Below are 20,027 nucleotides of genomic sequence, written 5' to 3'. Positions count from 1 at the left end.
GTTGTAAAATTGTTTGTGGTTTTTTTATGTGTATTGTAGTTTTTAAAATGGTGTATGCCTATGTCTACATCTTTATATGGAATTCTAAAAGACCTAATTTATGATAAATAATTTCATTAAGTATAAGAAGACTGCCTTGTGGCATCGTATTGACATTTTTCTTCTCTTTTTTGAAATGGTTGACAATTGTCACTTCGTGCAGTAAGCGTAATACAAGTCAAATAATTTTAAAAGATTCACAAGCGTTATTTAAAAACAGGACCCATTCTAAGCGTTGTACCGTGAACTCATTTACCATCGACTACCAAATGCTGCGCTAAGCGTTTGCCGAGAAAGGGTAGGCGGAAGCGGGTTGGGAGGGAGGGAGGGAGGGAAGAGTTGCAACTTTTGTTCTCTGCAGGCTTCATAAGCATTCCTTGTAGCTTTATCAACTTTAATTTATCAAGAGCAGACGTGTGGATTTTCTAATGAATGTTTAAAATTGATTCCCCCGTAGGGGCTAGTGCCGTCAGTGCACCTCACGTGGTGCACTGTAGGCATTAATTCAAGGTTTCTGCAGCGTTCCTTCGGCCCCTAGCTGCAACTTTCCTTATTTTTTTTTTTTTTTTACTTTACCTCCGTTCATATCCCCTTTCTTTCATCTGACTTTCCACCCTCTCTAAAAAAAATTCTTAATGCAACTGCGAGGTTTTCCTCCTGTTACACCTTTCAAATCTTTTTCCTGTCAATTTCCCTTTCAGCGCCTTGGATTTCTGCCTAAATTCTGTAATCTATTCTATCATATGTGTGTCCGTTAATGGAAAATATATAACAGTTAAGACAAGATCATCTGGTTGAGTGGTAAGACTGAATCTGAAAGAGGGAAAAACGCAAAGGGGGACAATTTACCAAGTTTAAAGACTGCATAGAAAATTCAGAATTGTTAAGAATAGTTGCAACTACTTGATAAAGAGGAAAACCGAATATTATACCAACGAAATCCGAGAGGCGTCAATGGATATTAATAAATGTATCGATTTCTGATAGATAAGGGGGAAAAGCTCCCCGGTGTTTTCAGCGATCAACAACTGTCTGCGTAAGGAATAAGCAGGCACCCTTGTTGTTTCTTACGCTTAAGGAGTTGCTCTTCTTGGATTTCAACTTGCAAGTTATTTACACTTACAGCAGAGTGCAGTGCCTATTCCAAATTACAAGATTCACCTAGAAGTTGGGGATCTTGGGGATAAGTGACGATGTATATTTTGGTATGGTTCACAAGGCTCTGCGAACTATTGTGTTATACAATGGCCAACTTCTCAGTTGTAAGAAGACACAAGCGTATACACGTTAATGAGAAAGAGTAATTTCGTACCACGTCCTTGATCTCAGCTGGATCCATAGCTGGGGTTGCTGTTTTTAATGAGCCTTTTACAGGTGTTTGCAACGCTCATTTAACGGCTCGTCTCATAATTTGTTTGACAAATGTTTCACGGGCGGATGCCCTTCCTGACTTCAACCCTCCTATCTGGGCTTGGGAAAGATAAAAAACATACGCACTGCTTAGTAATGGTAATTTCGTACCAGTTCTCTCTCTTTGCCATTATTCTGGCTTAGGTCAAAGTTTCCTCTGCGCTTGAGTCCCTAAGATGTCAGCCATTTTATTCAGAAGTAGTGTGCCAAATATCCTTCCATGAATATTAACTTTTTTTTCTATATGAAGTTTAAAAAAGTTTAGATTTGATTACATCCACAGAAGAAGCCTAACGAAGAAGAAAGGAATAAAGCTATTCAGCTAGTGTCTTAGTCATTCGATGTTGTCGCTTAATCATTACACAAGCTGTTTCAAATGACTTATCAGTGAGACTATGGAGGGCCTTTTCCTCCTGTGACCAGTAGTAATTGACACGTTTTCATCTACCACTCCAAACTTGTTATAGATCACACGTTCAGTCAAAAAGAAAGGAAGAAAGAAAGAAGAAGAATATATATATATATATATATATATATATATATATATATATATATATATAAAGTCCTGAACTGAGGCAAAAAACTGTCACTGATATAGAATGTTGTGAATGCAGTTAATCACAATTAAACTAAGAATATAGAAAACACTGGAACTTGCGGGACCTCCTCACGAGACTTTCTTGTAGGCTACATTTTCATTTAATCAATGTAGTTTATTATCGTTAGGCCCAAGGAATAATTCATGAATGACTTCGTCGTGAGAATGCCTTACATGGAGCTAATTTCTTTAGCCTCATCAACAATTAGAGCCAAATGATCTGCTTCCTTTACTTCTGCACTAAATAAGATAGTCTGGAATAATGTAGAAGTTTCGTGTAGAGGTAATGAAGTAAAGGCCTGGAGAATAGCAAAAGCAGCTGCCATATAATGGAAGAAAACAAATATACGTAAGAAGATTTGTTTATCAATAAGATGATCAGTAGAAAATTTCAAGTCAAGGTTTCAGATATGACACTCACTGCCCTGAGGCTGCCGTTACCTCTTTCACCTGCTCAGTAACGTAAGAGTGAACCGCTTTCCTTGTCGCAGGCACCCTTTGGCAATTGGTGGTTGAAATCACTTCAGCTATCCCGCTAAGTATGGATTTGAAAGGATCTGTTGGCCTGAAAGTTTTGTGAAAAGTCGTCAGTTTCGTTGTGCATGGGCACAATTTGCACTGACGATTTGCTGGAACTGACGAGTTGGCGTTCTTACATGAAATCGAGCCTGAAGTTCTTGAAAACTGAGAGGAAAAGTGTACGTATATGAAGTTCATTGCTATCCAGGTTTCACTTCACGTGTAGCTATCGTCTTTAGGTATGAACTTCTTCGGGGATGAGGGGTAGGGTGGGGTGGGGGTGGGGTCTCAACTGCTCTGCCCTCCTAGAACAACGGAATTATTTGACATGACAATGGAACAGGTTTTTTTAATGATCCTTTGTACTAATTCAAATAACTTTCAGTCCCTTTTTTGTTTTTGGCCATTTTTATTTTCAAGCATATGAAAATATACTTTGCATATTGTTCGGATAAATAGCCCCACACTGAGTCTCATATCCTCTCCATAAACATTTTGTAATGTATAGACAAAACTGTTGTGGCTTATCTTCTTAGTGATAGTAAGAATGAAAGAGTATTTCACGAAGTGACTCAAGCACTGCCACATTGGTATCTATAAAAATTACAGTACACAACTTGGCTGTGTGGGTGGGAGGAAGATCGTGCCAAACAGAAACATAGACTTGACTTGCTTAGGAGCCCCTGATGACAACAAATCACCCAACAGCCAGGGAGCTCCCAGTTTCTAGGAGCTTAGACTTCATCCTTAAAGTACTATATCGGGTACTTTTTTATGGGAACAAATTAAGTAGACATCAATCTAATGACTAGGTAGAGTGAACTAGCATAGAGGAAAATTATAATATGAATTCAGTTAATTTATAATTCACAAGAATAATTATATATCTTCTTAGCTTTCACTATAATGCTACCATATATTTGAAAAAAAAACACACACACACACACACTTGCTGTTTTGACATATTTGGCAGTAACTGCGGGGCTTGTCTTTTATCACTTTTCATCCTGATTCGAACGACAATTATGAATACATTACTACCCATGAACCTCGTCTCAGTATTCTTTCATGCATGTAGATCTCAAAGATTAGATAAACTACAAAGTCTGGCTTTGAATTTTAACTATTATGTGGTAGTTAATGAATTTTAACCAGTATAGGATAGTTAAAAATAGCGAACAAAATGTAAACTAACCAAGAAAAAAAATTTCTATTCATCATTTCCTCTTTAATGATAATTATGTAAAATAGTTTTGTGACACTTACTAGGATACTAGGAAAATGGCCATAGCATCTCCGAGTACTACAAGGATCTCATTTACTATGACTATCATTCAGTTATGCTAAAATGAATAAGCTAGGCAGGCCGGGTTAATCTAGGCAAATACACTTAAACTGCTGTTAGCCTACAGGCTTGACCAAGGTCCAGGGAATACTATGGGCTTGATCAAAGCTCAGATCAAGAGTATTATAGCGTGCTAATTTCAGCTATTGTTGTGTTCGTATTCTCGCTACTTAGTAAGAATAGCCAAATTATACCAGGCTTATCCTAGGTACTATATGAAAGCTTGCCAGCTAGAAGGAATGGTCTCAGGCTGACTAGAACCGCTAACCTAGAGGTAAAATTTAATTCTATTTTTGTTCTCATACAGGGTAACGGATTAAACTAGGATTACTGAGTATTGACACCAGAGAAGCAAAGGATTTCAAGTTAACTTCAATGAAATATTTTTGTAATCACGGTTGCTAAATTAACCGCCATTGGGCAAAAGTATCTCGATCAAAGGACACAGCAACTGTCTGGGACCTGAACGAATCCTCGGTGAGTTCAAAAAAGTTGCAGTAGACCGCCAACGAACTGTCAACATATGGAAAATTTACAACTGACAACTTTAACTGAAACGATAAACTTGGCATGAAATGTGAACATTTCATAGATAACAGTGGTGGGAAAGTATTACATTTATCTTAGAATTGCCCAAAATCACGAAACAGGCAAAGTGAAAGTATTTGAATAAGAGATTCAAGCTAGGAAAGATGAACATGTTTCTTGCCTTCTATTTTTTTTTTTTTACAATATGCACAAGTTCATGGAAATGAAAACTGCCCAAAGTCTCAAGGTTCTATATTTTGACTATATCATGCATGGTAGATAGCAATCAGTTTTTTTAAATGTTATTGTCTGGAAATAATATATGGAAGTTTCATGTGAAAAGTATTTCCTTCATGGGTTACTCATATTTGTGCATTAAGTACATAAAAGAAAAGGCTTCCTGGTGTTAAGTGGATGCTTACTGATTATAAGTAGAACTAAACCAACGGTAAACTAAAGTATAGTAAACGAGCATTATGAAACTTAAGCCAAGCCTTAAGGTCTTAACTCGGATTCCATTGCCACACATCCTTTGACCTTAGGTTCTAAATGCCTCGAGTGGGAAAAATATTATTTTAAATACTTGCACTGTACGTTACCTTTGACTGGGGCCCTCAGTCTAAGCCAGGCTACTCTAGTCCTATGATATTCAGGCCAAGCCAGTTCTATCAATATTTTACGTGAGCTACTCGATAACAGAAAGCGTCTCTTACAGCTCTCTGGCGAAAATGTGATTGTATGGACAAGTGGACTGTATGCTTAACGCTGTTACTTGGTCAAAAACTGCTAGAGCTTTAGGTAACAACAACACCACGCTCCCCTTGAGGTTTCTGAATTACGGCAGGCCTGTACCGAGGGGGCCGGGGAGGAGGGCGTCGGGGATCCCAAAATTTCCGGAAGTCCATATTTTCTGTGAAAATTCTGTTAACCAAAGTCAGTACTTTGAATAACATCTAATCGGGTAGAAGGGCATAGACAGCATGCCCAGTTTTTCTTCTTAATACAACTAAAATAACATTTTCAAGTATTTCATCTTGTATATACCTATATATGCAATGACATATATAGAAGAAAATGTCCAGTTTTGGGAAAAACGACCCTCCCCGATAAAAAAACCTCTGGGTACAGGCCTGTACGGGGAAATATCTCTCAACCCAGTTCAGTACTACAAGGATAACAAACTACTGTAACACTGTTAATGAATAGTACCATAATTAAGTACTTCCACTTACTGAGTAGTCCCTGTAGACATGAAATCAGATCATAAGTTGCTATAAGATACGACGAAAGGTGCTCCCCCCTCTCTCTCTCTCTCTCTCTCTCTCTCTCTCTCTCTCTCTCTCTCTCTCTCTCTCTCTCTCTCTCTCTCTCAAATCTTACGAGTAACGGGTTGATCGTCAAACCGTAGAGGACTCGATGTATGTTACCTCGTTTCCATAAGTTACTTGCATAACTTCGAAATATGAACACTATACAATGTTTATCAGATCAAATTATATTCACCACTTGCACTTGCCGAATTTCAACTTCAAATTAATTTAATTTAATAACTAAAGGTTAAACTATGAAATTGGTAACTATATAAGAGATAAATGAACATGAATTACGCAAAAGAGGTTACAATTCAAAGGCACTCAAAAGAACTAAAGTGACAGGGTTCAAAGGTAATCGCCCTTTCTACAGCTTACACCTCACAACACGACACCAGATAAAAGGACAATTCAAAAGTTGAGACAAGAAGCTCTTCGTCCCGTTCTGCATTCGAGTTTCATTGGAGAAAAGAAGACCAATATTGAAGAAGACAAGTTCTACAGTTAATGCGAATACAGAACTGACTTACAAAGTTCATATTGACATAAAAAATCATAGAGATAATTCTCAAGTTCGATATCGAAAATAATTTCAAAACATAACCTTCAGGAATCCCAACATATTTATTGTTGGTGTTGTGAGACAATACAATTTTGGGTAATGTCATGCCATGCCCGCACAGTACGCGCAATTACGCGCACACACATCCTTGAATATAAAATAAATATAATACTAGAGAGCGGCAAAGTGACAAACGTCGGGCTTCACTCAACTCTCTGATGCTGAGTAAGCATCTTTTAGTTTTCTGTAAAAGAAAACTATTGTGCCGGCTTTGTCTGTCCGTCCGCACTTTATTCTGTCCGCCCTCAGATCTTAAAAACTACTGCTTCTGGTAACGATATAGGATAGGCCACCACCGGGCCGAGGTTAAAGTTTCATGGGCCGCGGTTCATACTGCATTATACCGAGACCACCGAAAGATAGATCTATTTTCGGCAGCTGCTGTACAGAAAACTCGATTGCGCCGAAAAAAACTTCGGCTTATTTTTTACTTGTTTCCAAACTCCCCTCCAACTCTCCTTTTTGGCTTCATTACTTAATACAGAAATAATTAATCAGTATCACAGTAAAATCGAACAAAACAATGTAACAGTACCATTCTCGAATAAATGGGTTCCTTTACCCTTATCACCATGCAATAGACGTATATATTCCTACAAAATTCATAAACATGCAGATACATTTGGATTTCACACAAATAACTTATCCAAACAACATAATTTAGTTCTGGCTGTCGATTACTTAGCATTAGGCAATTCACAATGAAAAATCAAATCAGTAATTTTCTTATGACAACAGACGATACTAATAACTCTACAGTAAGAAGTAGATCATATGAAAATATGTTAATACACAAAAATATTATGAAAAGTTTGTTGTGCGAGGACTTTCCCACAGGCTGTTTGATCCTCAAGTGCTTCGTTTTGTAATATAAGGAAAACACTGATAATTGTTTTTCATATTTTCAAAATGAATGTCACAAATAAAATCTGCCCACTGAGAATGTGATACCCCTTTCCATCTTTAGGCTATTATGTTGCCTATTCAAGTTATATTACTGGAAAAGAACCTCGAAGCAAACTGTGCATAAAAAGCTGTCACATAAGGCCAGTGTTCACATTAGCACTTAATTAGAAAACAATGCTGCTGCATTATCCATATCTCTTCCATAACCATAGCCTGAAGCCATCATCACTTACCCGTTCCAAGTGATCAAAATGTATGTTCAAGTCTGTAAATGACCATTCAGCTCTATGATTAATGATATATGCACTGATGCAATGGCTTTGTTTTGATTCATGGGCCCACCCCGTCGAAAAAAACACGCTATGCAAGGCCGTACTTCAAAAAGCAATTCATATACAGTAAGTGCGTGCTGGAGGCGTCACTAATGTTGTGTACGTAGATTTTAATATTTTCTTGAAACAACCCTGGGGTATTTTCAACTTAGCACTCCAAAATCTCCTGCTGAATTCAACACAATTATTACAGTACAGGCTCGAAACGTTCCCCAGCCTCCTAAGATCAAGATCTAGACTCCCCAGGATCCAGAGATCACACTCTTCCTATATTCAAACATTCGGACGTACTTCGTTTAATTTCAGTTCTTCATTTTCCACCCAGTTACTATTTATACAATCACATTTTTGCAATCATTCAGAATTTGTATTACGGCAAGCTCTGTTTCTAGTCATTTCAGCCTTCTGTAGTGTTTTACATCTCTTGTGTACCATAAGATTACGTCAAACTTGTGAAACCTCATTGAATCTATGCAGTTTTCAACCGTAGAGTTAAAATCTCCTGCTCAGTAATTCGCTGCACGTTGCGCCATGGCTCATCATATCTTTCTTCTGAAGGTCATTTCAGTTCTATGTAACCTTAGTTTTGACAACAGAAAATACGTTGGCATGACATATGTCTTACATTTCATGTCCCCATCCTCTTTCATCCTATTGTGATAATGAATTACATCTCTTACAACTAGATTACAGTTCCAATAATTAAAATCTTGCTCCCGATACTCTCGACAGGGCAATTCTCAACATTCGGCAAATAGAAATTTTTTGCAACAAGTTTGCTTATGACACCTTCCTTCGACTCTGTACTCGATATATTACATATCATAATTCTTTGTGGTTAAGTATTTAACATTATCAATCTTAAGCATAGCATCATCTCTTGCCCTGTTGCACAATTCATAATAATTTTCTTTCTCTGGAAATCCTGTTTGGAACTGAACTCCATTTGCCTCAACCGTTTCTTTCTTTGTTCTTTATCATTCACTGCATTACCTGCCGACTTACCAGTCTACTTTCCAAGTAGAAGGTTCTACACCAGGATTCTACACAATGCTTTTTTCACCATGCGAAGAATTCGATGTCAGATCATACTATAACCCCACTCTCCATTTCATCCACCCTCATACCAATATGATCAACCCTCAGTCCTATAAAATACTGCTTAGTGTCAACTCAAAGCGCTTTTTAAATAAACAGCTAGCGTGACATCGTGGTATATGCATTGCCATTATATTGCTTTAGTTAAGTAACTGCTAACGTACGAATATCAGGTGGGTGGGGAGGGGGGATGTTGCTTGTTAAAGTTAGGGGCGGCGTGAGGCAGTGAGCTAGGGGGTCTGGGGCCTTCGTATCTCCCCCATCGGCGTCCGGGGCGGAGGCCCGAGAGCAAAACGCTTTATAACATTTCACAAGCATTTTGGGGCAAGTTTTGGTACTTTTATGGTGGTTAATATGAAAAACCTGTAACCAATAACTCCTGTTAGATGGAAACCAGTTACAGATCTCTAATGATTGATTGAAATTGGGATATATAATGCATTCAAGTTGCAATAGTTAGAGAATACCTATTGATCAAAACTGAAATATTGATCATTCACACCATTCTTTACCACAAATGTTAAATTTTCTGCTATACTTGCTTTAATTGCATACTAGTAGTTAAACAAATAAAGCAATGTACATAATTTACCAGTAAAGTAATGCATATCTGGCACAAGTAAATGGTAACCTATTTAATTTACATGTTTCACAAAAAGTTAAAGAACAAATTCCATTCTATGTTTGCCCTCTAAAGCAAACTTATCAATCACATCCTTTGCATTTATTTCAATATCCCTATGCACATGGATAAGAGCTAAGTTAGAAAGTCTATCAGCAGTCATAGTTGTTCTGAGATAAGTTTACAATCTTACCAATGTCGAGAACATCGTTCTTGCTGTTGCTGTTGTGATTGGCATTGTCACTCCAATTCGGAGCAGCGTGTGTATATTTGGGAACAATATCGTATCACTAAAGCTGATAGCAGTTTTTTTTTCGTAAATTCTGAAAATCTGTTCTTTATCTGCTATTGCTACAACAACAACAAGAATTACAACAACCACTACTACTATATAATATTTATTACTATTATAAGTTTTGGTTTTTGCTAACATTGATGTTTGATAATAATTCACTCTTTGGGGTCATTTCGGTGAGAGAGAACAAAAGGTTGTTAAGTTTCTAATTTTCCCCAACCGTCATATTCCGATGAGTGTCGAACATTTATCAGCGACAACTACAACGACAGCGTTGGTGTTTTTTTGCGCAAACATCTTCCGTCTTTTCTTAAATATTAGGTGAACAAGATTAAGGTGTACTGATATTTTAGATTGTGTTTTAAACAGTTTTATTCAATTAGAGCTGTTGTGTGAGTTCGTATTGCCGGCGCGTTGTCACGGCGACCGGAACGTGTCTTGCATCATCGCAATCAGAGGCAATTGTGGCACGCCTTACCACGCGCATGCCCCAGTACCTGTCAGGTAAGTAGAAGCTGCCGTTCTACGTAAATGTGTCGCTCTCGAAGTTGCTGAATTAAATGATTCGGTAAGTAATAAGTTGCTATTTATGTGTATGATATTAAATTAAATTAATTGTGTGGTATCAAAGTAAATAAAACCTGAAGTGCCTGCCAGGGCCGAATGTATGAGATTTCGCTCGTGATTCTTTTGGTTGTTTGGGCCGGGCAGGACTCAGTACCGCGGCAGCTTAAACACAGGTAGAAGTGACTTGTGAGTACAGCATCCGAGTTTGCGACCGAGTGTCATTTTTGTAAAACTTTAGGCCATATCCCAAACACAAGTAGTCACCCACAATGCATTTCTTTATTGAGAGCCAAGTTACGGTAAACGTAGTCGTTTTGACTAGAAAAGGTTGGCCTGGAGATGAATCTGTTGTAGATTTGATCTTTTCTTGGAATACGTAGCTGCGCTATGAGGCTGCTTTAGCCCCCAATCTAGGGGAATTTGCCCTCAGGGTGGTTGCATGCTAATAGATATATATTTTCCCACGGCTTAGGTTATCTAGCCTAGTGAGACAACACAGTAATAGTGGGAAATAGCCGTTTAGGGCAACAGCGCACATGAGTACCAGGCCTATCCCCAGCAGCCGTAGCTCAGAGAAATCACGCAGCGCAGAAAACCTGTGGGAGAGCGTGTGCTTTGTGTCTTAAGACACAGAAAGCAAGGAAAATGGATTGAGAGTGGATAGCCTATGGCCACAGAAGGCTTTAAAAAGGAATCCTGCATTTTGACTTATTCGAGTGTAGGCCTGACTCTACCTTAACCCAGCCTAAGGGTGCGGTGTTCCACGTGATCAGGACTTCTCCAAGCTGCTTGGACCCCGATATTTCTGACCCCCCACCCTTGCCTTGTTAAAATTGGGAAAGTGAGATTTAACAGGAAAAATCCTGTGCTAACTTAACAGCAGAACTGATCCTACTCTAGGCTAACCTCATTTGGCTGTATTAAGTGTACCTTGTGACCCCTGGAATGAATAACCTTCTTTAGCCCAAAAAAAAGTTTTGTGACATTAATAGTTTATCAGGACATGATTCACACACCCAGATCACCTTACTTAGGCCTATATACTATATATTGTCAGTACAAAGTATGACCTCTCACAGACACTCAAATTTCGTAACATTTCCATTTTAAGTCCTACTGTTGTAGATTTGCTAGAAGAATATGCCAGCATTTCCTATAGGCTTACTTCACAAGAGTAATAACTATTCACTGTCTTGTTGCAATGTTGACAGAAGGCCTAGCTTATTGTTTGAGAAAGCACAGTACTGGTTTTAAGAAAACTGGCAATGTAGATGAATAGGCTAGGCCTATATCTTTTGGGTAGAACTGTACAGTAGCTCCGTGACGGCGACTGCTTTCTAACAGCTTTTTCTATAGTTTTTTGTTTGGTAATTATAAATTTACCTTCAATTTTTGGCACTCAACTGTAATTAACCTGTAATTAACCAGTGAAGTCCATCCAACAAGGGGTTTCCATACACGATCTTCACAAGACAGAGCACGGGTACATCTGTTTCGAACGGTTCACATCCTGTCCGGCAAGTGCAATAGCTTGTTAACATATGGGTAACCCCCCCCCCCCGGGCCAGTACTAAACACGGCAAAGGGACATTCCATTTGGCCAACAACAAACAGATGCACTGCCAGTATCAGAACCCCTAAGAGTGGAGAAAAAAAACAGTTGAAAAGATAATAACACTTGCAGAGCTAATATTTAGAATTACCATCTTTTGGTTTCATTAAGAATAGGAGGACAAATGCTGAAGCCCAGAATCATGTAAGTAATATTTAGCCCATGCAGGAGGACAACCACACCTGTTATTTTGATGACTGGGTTAATGGTTGTTATTGAATATGTGCTCTTTCAATTGGAGTGAGCTAAAACTGTTTTCGGATCACGTCAAGATTAGCGAACCCACTCACAGTAGGGTTCGCTATTCTTTACAAGAAGATTATTGGGTTTGTTATTCTTTACATGGGAATAATTGGGTTTGCTGTTGTAGACATGAACACTTTGGTACCAGACATTTGATCCCCCAGGGGCTAGTACTCAACAAGCCTAAATACATTTGACCCCCCCCCCAGGGGCTAGTACTAAACATGGCGAAACAGTGTAGATGAATCACTGTTTCACTGTGTTCAGCATTAGCCCTTGTGGAATTGGAGTTCAGACCGGAAAGGGTTGGCCATTCTTTACATGGGGATCATTGGGTTCATTGCTATTGACGTGGAGATGTTGGCCTCACCAATCTTGACATGATCCCTGTTTTCTTTGTAGGCTTTATAATTTTGGGTAAAAGTCTGTTTCTGGTCCGAACTCCAATCCACATGAGGGTTAGTATTAAACGCAGCAAAACAGTGATTCATCTACACCGTTTCAACATGCTTAGTACTAGCCCTGGTGGGGGGTCAAATTAATTTGCTGTGTTTAGTACTAGCCCCTGGGGGATCAAATGTCCCTAAGTGCATTTTGCAAAACTGAAACTTAGAAAAAATCCTCAATTATTTGGTAAAATTTTATAAGTTGCCAATATAAAATAATACCACGTAACCTAGTGGTGTTCACTGGTTACAATTTTGCCGTATTAGTTATGGGGTTGGGGGGGCCGGTATTGTCTTACCTTATATGTCGTAATTTGATGAAAGAGGTCTTTTCAAAAATGTAGGTTACAATTTCGTATCGTGTATTGGCAACTTATAAAATAATACCAATTATTTATATGTATTTATTTGTTCCAACACAATATACAAACCCTCAGTCCTTTACATTAGGGATTACTTTCAGGGGTAGGCTGGAAACGGCCATTGAACTTCAAACAAGGTGGTTAGGCAGTTAAATACTGTCCAGGAGGCGGGAGTACCGCCTGCCCGGATGTAAACATTCCAATTTGCTTTCAGCCGTCGTAGCGCACAGACGTTGTTCTTCGCCGCTCTCTGCCTGACAGCTTTCTTTTCTGCATTATTGGTGGGAAACTTTACACTTTTTGTTATGGAGAAATCATCCAAACCTTCCTATCCCCAGCGTGTATGTCCTGGGGTAGGGGGTAAAAAATGTAATTCTTTCTGGTCTAGAGTTGACGTGGACCCACACGTCCTCTGTACATCTTGCAGGGGACGTGTGTGTTCATGCGACAACCCTTGTAGTGAGTGTTGCTCTTGGTCCTCCGAGCAATGGAGGAAGTTCGAGGGGAGGAGACGATACCGTCGTAAGCCTACCAAGGAGTCGTCCGAGGGAAACACGCCCCCAACGACTCCAGTGGTGGCAAATGTGTCGTGCTCGTTTCTCCCTCCCGGCGAACTTCCCCTGCTTGCTCCCTCTCCCTCGGGTGAGGACTCCCCCTCCCCTTCCTCTTTCGTTTCATCGTTTGTGGAAGGGCGCGGGGGAGAGTTGGACCGGGACATCCTCTCAGAGGTCTCTTCCCATTCCGGAGGGGAGTTCTTTCCTCCGGAGCGGGTAGAGGCTTCCTGTACTAACCCGACTCTCGCTTCAGGTCTCGGGCTGGATAGCCAGGCTTTGATCCCAACCTCAACCTGGCTACACCTGGGCCTACCTGGCACGTCACTGGAGGGATTGGCTCCACTGCCCCTCGCTCCAGTTACCACTCGCTCGGCAACGACAGCCACTACTACGACCGTCACCATGTCTAGGTTTGCACAGCTCCTGGTGTCAGTAGCATCGCATCTTGACACCCAGGTTTCGGCATCACCTGCGTTGCAACACTCTGTACCGCTGCCGCCTGGCTTCCTGGCCCCGTTCACGCGTGCTGGCCCCGCCTACATGGTGACGTCATCATACCCGTATGTGACTGTCACTGACCCTGGCTTGTCCACGACCACTGTTCCTCGCCTGACTTTCCAGCCCGGCCCTTCATCTGTTCCAGTCCCCATCCCATCGACCCTGGTGCGGCCTGACATAACTATCCACGCGGGAGGGGCGGTGCCTGCATTCCCGCCCCCGCCCACTTTTGTCCCTGGCCGACGCGCGGCTGCTCCCACCCAGGCAAATGCTGGCTCAAGCTCCACGGTCTCTGCCCGGGATGTATCTTCTCCTGCAGCCCCTCCTGCTGTTCCTGAGTCTTCGGCCACGCTCTGCTAGCTTGGGGACCTGACGGCATTCCTGAAGCAGATGGTGAAGAAGAAGAGGTCTAGGAAGTTGTCGTCGTCTTCATCTTCATCTTCGTCATCATCATCGTCTTCGTCTGCTGCCTCTTCCGCTTCTCCTTCCGAGGCTTTGCAGCCGAAGAAGAAGAAGTCTGCCTCTCCCCCCCTAAGAAGCCTCGCACCAAGGCTTCTAAGGGTCTGCCTCCTTCCACAGGGAAGGCAGTGGGATCTCTCGTCGGCTCTTCCCGATCCTCGGATCAGGGAACCGCTGCCCTGGCCTCCGGGTCAATGGCACCGGGAGCCAAGGGCGTGCAGACCAAGGCCTGCACTCCCCGCTGTGCCTAAGAAAATTCCTGCTTCCCAGCGAGTCCACGCCTGCTCCGGTACCGAAACTGGAGAAACCCCTCGCCATACAGACCAGGGTGTGAGGCGAGAGAAAGAGCCAGGGCATGCAGGTGCTCCGGCTCTTCCTGCTGGCACTCCTTTAACCCCTTCGCCACCGGGCGCATACAAAGACCAATGAGTGTCTGATGGTCGTCGTGACGTCATACTCATATGGGATATTATAAAGGGTATCGTCCAACAGCACATGCCAGTGCGTCTCAAGCTGTTATGTATGAAACATTGTTACGATCTTGTGAGTAAACCATTTGGATTGCTAAACTTTTTCTCCTTTGATTGCAGTTATTTTACAGGTTTTTCATTTTTCAGTATCATGATGTCGAGATTCTGGGTAGAAACTGCCTGTCAGATGATTATAGTGATAGTTGTTATAGTTGCAGGGTGATTTTAGAAGACATTGAACCCATTGTCGATGAAAGTTCATAACAGATCCATTTTGTGACAAGGCAGGGTGACAATGGGATCTCTGTTTGCACACCCGACTTCACCTGCTGATGATGATATTGACAGACTGTGTGAATGGATGAATGCTCGGGCAGAGGCATTTTCAGGTTCAGGAAAGTGTACTATGTTTTTGAAAACTTCTTTTGTAATTATCATTATTTTTTCTACTACAAGTTGTAGTAGTAGTGGGAATTTTTTTATTATTATTATTGTTATTATTATTATGATTATGATTATTATTATTATTATTATTATTATTATTATTATTATTATTACCAATGCCATAAACATTCATTGATGTATACAACTGTTTTCCCGAAGAAAACTAGTATATACTGCTATTACTACTGGTACTATTTTACTAATACTTTACTACTTTTCTGCTACTTTATTTCTACTACTTTACTACTATTTCTATTTCTGCAATTACTTTTCCACTAAATATTCCTCTTTTTTTCTATATATATATATATTATATATATATATATATATATATATATATATATATATATATATATATATATATATATATATATATATATATATATATATATATATATATATATATATATATATATATATAAATGTATATAGCCAATGTGGTGAAAAATATTTATTGGTATGTACACAATGTTTTCACATAAGAATATAAATGAAAAATATGAATAACAGAGTTTAGTGGGAGCAAATATACTCGCGGTCTCATGGCAAGCGTTATCGGCAGTGCAACAGGCCAGTGGCGAAGGGGTTAAGTGCCAAGTCAGGTTCCCGGGATAGTGCTTGAACGCAAGGAGAGGTGGGGAAGAGGTCCCCTGCTCAGTCTTCCCGAGAGGCTACGGCCTCAAAGAAGACTGGGGCGCGTCCAGAGGACAGCGCAAGCTCGCGCCAGCCAGCCGCGCGCTCGACTCCTCCCAGTCCCCGGCCATGTCCGCGCGGCCAGCCTGGCTCGGGGGAGGCAAGTGCGTGGCTCGGCTCTCGCGAGCCGCTCCGCTCTCCTCGGGAGATTGCTTCGCCTGGGCTAAAGCAGTCTCCTCGACCCGGGGGCTCGTCATCACCACGGGTTGGTGACTGCTCTCGGCCCACTGCCTCTGCTGGTTCTGCCAGTAAAGCCAGTGGGAGCGCTCGATCCCCTGCCTGTCCCCTCCGCCCCTTCGGTTTCTTCCAGGGGTGCGAGTCGGAGAGGAGGAACTCTAGGGAGTGTTCTCCTCAGTTCTACCGCGTGGGGGTACAAACCTGGCTCGGTTCTCGGCTCGACCAGGTCTTTCGCCTGCATGGTTCAGGAAGGTCCATGGGGGTCTGCCGAGGTTCTCCCTCCTGCGGGGAGAATAGTTCGGGAGGACCGCACTCTGGAGGGACTCGAGGGTCCTCTGCCCCAGGATGCCGACACCCCCGAAATACAGAGGACTTTTGCGGAGGTTATCGTGCTGATTCGTCAGCACAATGACCTTGGGGAAGGGACCACGGCCTCGTCTGTGGATCGTCCGTCGCGCCTCGCATCCTTCTGGGGACCCAAGAAGGAACCCAAGGCTTCGGTGGGGCTGCCGTGGTCCACGCTTGCCGAGGGGGTACTTGACCAGGTGAACGGTCTTGTGTATGGGCAAGACAGTTCACTTCGTTCGAGCCGCTCAGACAAGCTTCTTCCTCCTCCTCTGCCTCGACAGAAGCGCTTCTGCACTCCAGTGGAAGGGGCGTTACTGACTAAGCAGGTTGACCCAGACCTGACTCGTCTGGATCCGGGTCTGTCGTTGCAGCAATTGACTGCAGAGCCGTATCTCCCTCTCTCAGCAAGCTGCAACCCTGGAAGCCACCGCCATGGCGGCCTTCCAAGCAGTCTCCAGGCTCGATCTGTGGTCCTTCACAGTATCGAAGGTAGCTGCTTCCTCAGGCGCTATTGTACCTGAGGAGGACTCCGCCTTTGGGAGACTGTGCCAGTCTGGAGGTAGGGCTATCTCCTACCTCGCCCACCAGACTGCAAACCTGTGGGCGAACCTGGTGCTAAAGCGAAGGGATGCCGTTCTCTCTCGCTTCGCCAGGTCTGTAGGTCCCAAGTCAGCTATCGGCCTGCGGAATGCACTGTTGCTGGGTTCCTCCTCTCTCTTCCCCAGAGAGCTTGTGGACACCGCGGTGGACAAGCGACCGGCTTGTCCACCAGGCAGTGGCCAAGACCTCCGGGTCTTCGCATTCCACTGCAGTCAGGCCTTCGGGCCAGGCTGGCACTTCCTCGGCCCCTAAGAAGTCCCAGTCTTCGAAGGGGTCCCGAGGAAACACCCAGCCTTCTTCCTCGAGAAGGGGGGGTCACTCCCGCCCTTTTCAGCCCACTTTCCAAGCCGGTAAAGGGGGCAAGTGTAAGAAGAAGAATGGGAAACGCTAGGGGCGGCATTCCCCCCAAAAGGTGCCAAAGGTGGGGTGGTGCCTGTCGAGCCATTGGGCAACTTGGCAGCAACACGGAGCCGAGACCTGGATAGTGGATGTCCTTCGGGAGGGATATCTACTACCCTTCGAGTCTCTGCCTCCCCTCACCTACTCTCCGGTCCATCTCCAGACTTATGTTCAAGGATCGTTGAAGGACAGTGCGCTACAGCAAGAAGTGCAATCCATGCTGAGCAAGGGTGCTGTAGAAGTCGTGTCGGACCAGTCTCCAGGCTTTTACAGCCGTGTCTTTCTCGTAGAGAAAGCCTCAGGGGATGGAGACCGGTCATAGACCTCTCTCCCTTGAACCGTTTCGTTTGCCAGACTCGGTTCACGATGGAAACAGCGCAAACCGTGCTGGCCTCCATCGGGGAGAATGACTTCATGCTTACGGTGGACCTGAAGGATGCGTATTTCCAAATACCCATTCATCCGTCCTCTCGCAAGTACCTCCGCTTTGTCCTTGGGGAGTCGGTCTTCCAGTTCAGGGTACTTTGTTTCGGGCTCTCAACCGCTCCCCAGGTGTTCACGAGAGTATTCTCCCTCGTGTCAGCTTGGGCCCACTCGCACAGGATACGTCTTCTGAGGTATCTCGATGACTGGCTAGTCCTGGCGAGCTCTCGCTCGCAGTTGCTACAAGACGGGGGTCGGCTTCTCGAGCTTTGCCGGGATCTAGGGATCGTGGTAAATCTGGAGAGGTCAGATCTCACCCCCAAGCAGAGGATAAAGTACCTGGGCATGCTGATAGATACGGTGGCAGCGAAAGTCTTTCCCTCGGACTCTCGTATCAGCAAGTTCAGGCAGGCAGCACAGCTGTTCCTGTCACGGCAGGAGCAGCCAGCTCGGCAATGGCAAGTCGTCATCGGTCACCTGTTGTCATTGGAGAAGCTGGTCTCTCTGGGGCATCTGTGCCCTCAGTCTCTACAGTGGATACTAAAGGAGTATTGGTCCCATTCCCAAGACCCCCGGTCCTTTCTCATCCCTCTTTCTGAGGATGTGAGAGAGGATCAAGACTGGTGGATGGACAACAGGAACCTCTTAATAGGAGCATACCTACATACTCCCCCCTCCGGAATGCTTCTGTTCTCGGACTCATTGACCAAGGGATGGGGCGCACACCTGGAGGAGTTGGTGACTTTGGGAGTGTGGCACCGAGATGACAAGCACCCTCACATCAATATCCTGGAACTCAAGGCAGCCTTCCTGGCTCTCCAGGAGTTCCGGGAATGAGTGATGGGACACTCCATGTTACTGATGAGTGACAATACCATGGTAGTGGCATACGTCAACATGCAGGTGGGTCTAGTATCCCTCCAGCTCTACCAGTTGACAATGCAGGTGTACGAGTTGGCACTGGCTCACTTGGTAGAGCTGTCAGCCAGATACATTCCAGACAAGAGGAATGTCATGGCGGACAAGCTCAGCCGCCAGAATCAGGTGATCAGAACAGAATGGTCTCCTCACCCGGAAGTTGCGGAAAGGTTGTTCGACCTGTGGGGGCGTCCAGTCATCGATCTGTTCACCACCTAGCACAACAGAAAACTTTAGGTCATCTGCTCAGTCGTGCTGGACCCATGGGCCGCTGCGGAGGACCGAATCTCAGAATGATTCTGGTGGCACTCAAATAGCTGCAGGCTGTTTGGTATCCCGACCTGCCAGCTCTCCTTTCCCAGGCACCGAGAGATCCCCCTCTGGGCCCAACGAGGTGTGTCAACCCCACTTTGAGCGGTATCACCTGGCAGTGCAGTCTGTGTCTCCATGGCTGGAGGTTATCCACCCTCTCCTGCAAGCAAGAGGCTTTTCGCGTCCCGCAGCAACAGAGATGGCTGGAGACCTCAGATGAGCCTCTGCAGTGGTATACCAGGGAAAGTGGTCCATCTTCTGTGGACAGCGTTGTTGATGGGATATCTCTCCGGTTGGAGCTGCTGTTCAGCAGGTGGCGGACTTCCTCATCTTTCCTCACCGAGAGAAGTTTCTCTCCATTTCAGCTGTAAAAGGCTGTTGGGCCGCACTCTGCCTAGTCTTGCAGGTGAAAGGTGTAAATATCTCCTCGTCCTTTGAGATATCCCTACTGATGAGAAGCTTTGAGAGGTCTTGCCCACCTAGGGATCCCAGGCCCCCTGCATGGGATGTAACTCTCGTTCTAAGGAGCCTGACTCGTGCACTGTACGGACCTTTACGAGAGTTGTCAGACAGGGATCTGACCCTCAAGACCGTCTTCTTGCTTGCCCTGGCATCAGCGAAGAGAGTTGGCGAACTACACAGACTTTCCTTTGATGTTAAACACTCAAGGGGATGGGGATCAGTTACGCTCGATTTTGTCCTGGATTTTGTAGCGAAGACTCAGAAACCTTTGGTCCCTGACGCTCGGTTTGAGTCTTTCATGATCCTCTAACTAGAGGACTTTGTTGGTAATGACCTAGATGAGATGCTACTATGTCCTGTTAGAATGCTGCGGTGCTCTCTGAAGAGGACTCGCCACCTCCGGCCTGAGTGTTGAC

General features: G+C 43.6%; 1 protein-coding gene across 13 annotated transcripts in view; it reads left to right on the top strand.

Annotated features, from left to right (window-relative positions):
• LOC136841658 (piggyBac transposable element-derived protein 4-like) overlaps positions 1-20,027 on the top strand; it is a 459,099-nt gene that overhangs the window by 430 nt on the left and 438,642 nt on the right. For 2 of the 13 annotated variants that reach the window (XM_067108814.1, XM_067108808.1), the window contains exon 1: positions 10,268-10,377. The exons of 4 other annotated variants lie outside the window; for them this stretch is intronic. The gene's annotated coding sequence lies outside the window, so the exon portion shown is untranslated. 7 more of the 13 variants (XM_067108810.1, XM_067108807.1, XM_067108813.1 and 4 more) reach the window with 7 other exon arrangements.

Source organism: Macrobrachium rosenbergii, chromosome 9, assembly GCF_040412425.1.
Source record: "Macrobrachium rosenbergii isolate ZJJX-2024 chromosome 9, ASM4041242v1, whole genome shotgun sequence".
Taxonomy (NCBI): domain Eukaryota; kingdom Metazoa; phylum Arthropoda; class Malacostraca; order Decapoda; family Palaemonidae; genus Macrobrachium; species Macrobrachium rosenbergii.
The sequence above is the reverse complement of the archived record's forward strand: the minus strand, read 5'-3'. Positions and strand labels throughout refer to the sequence as shown.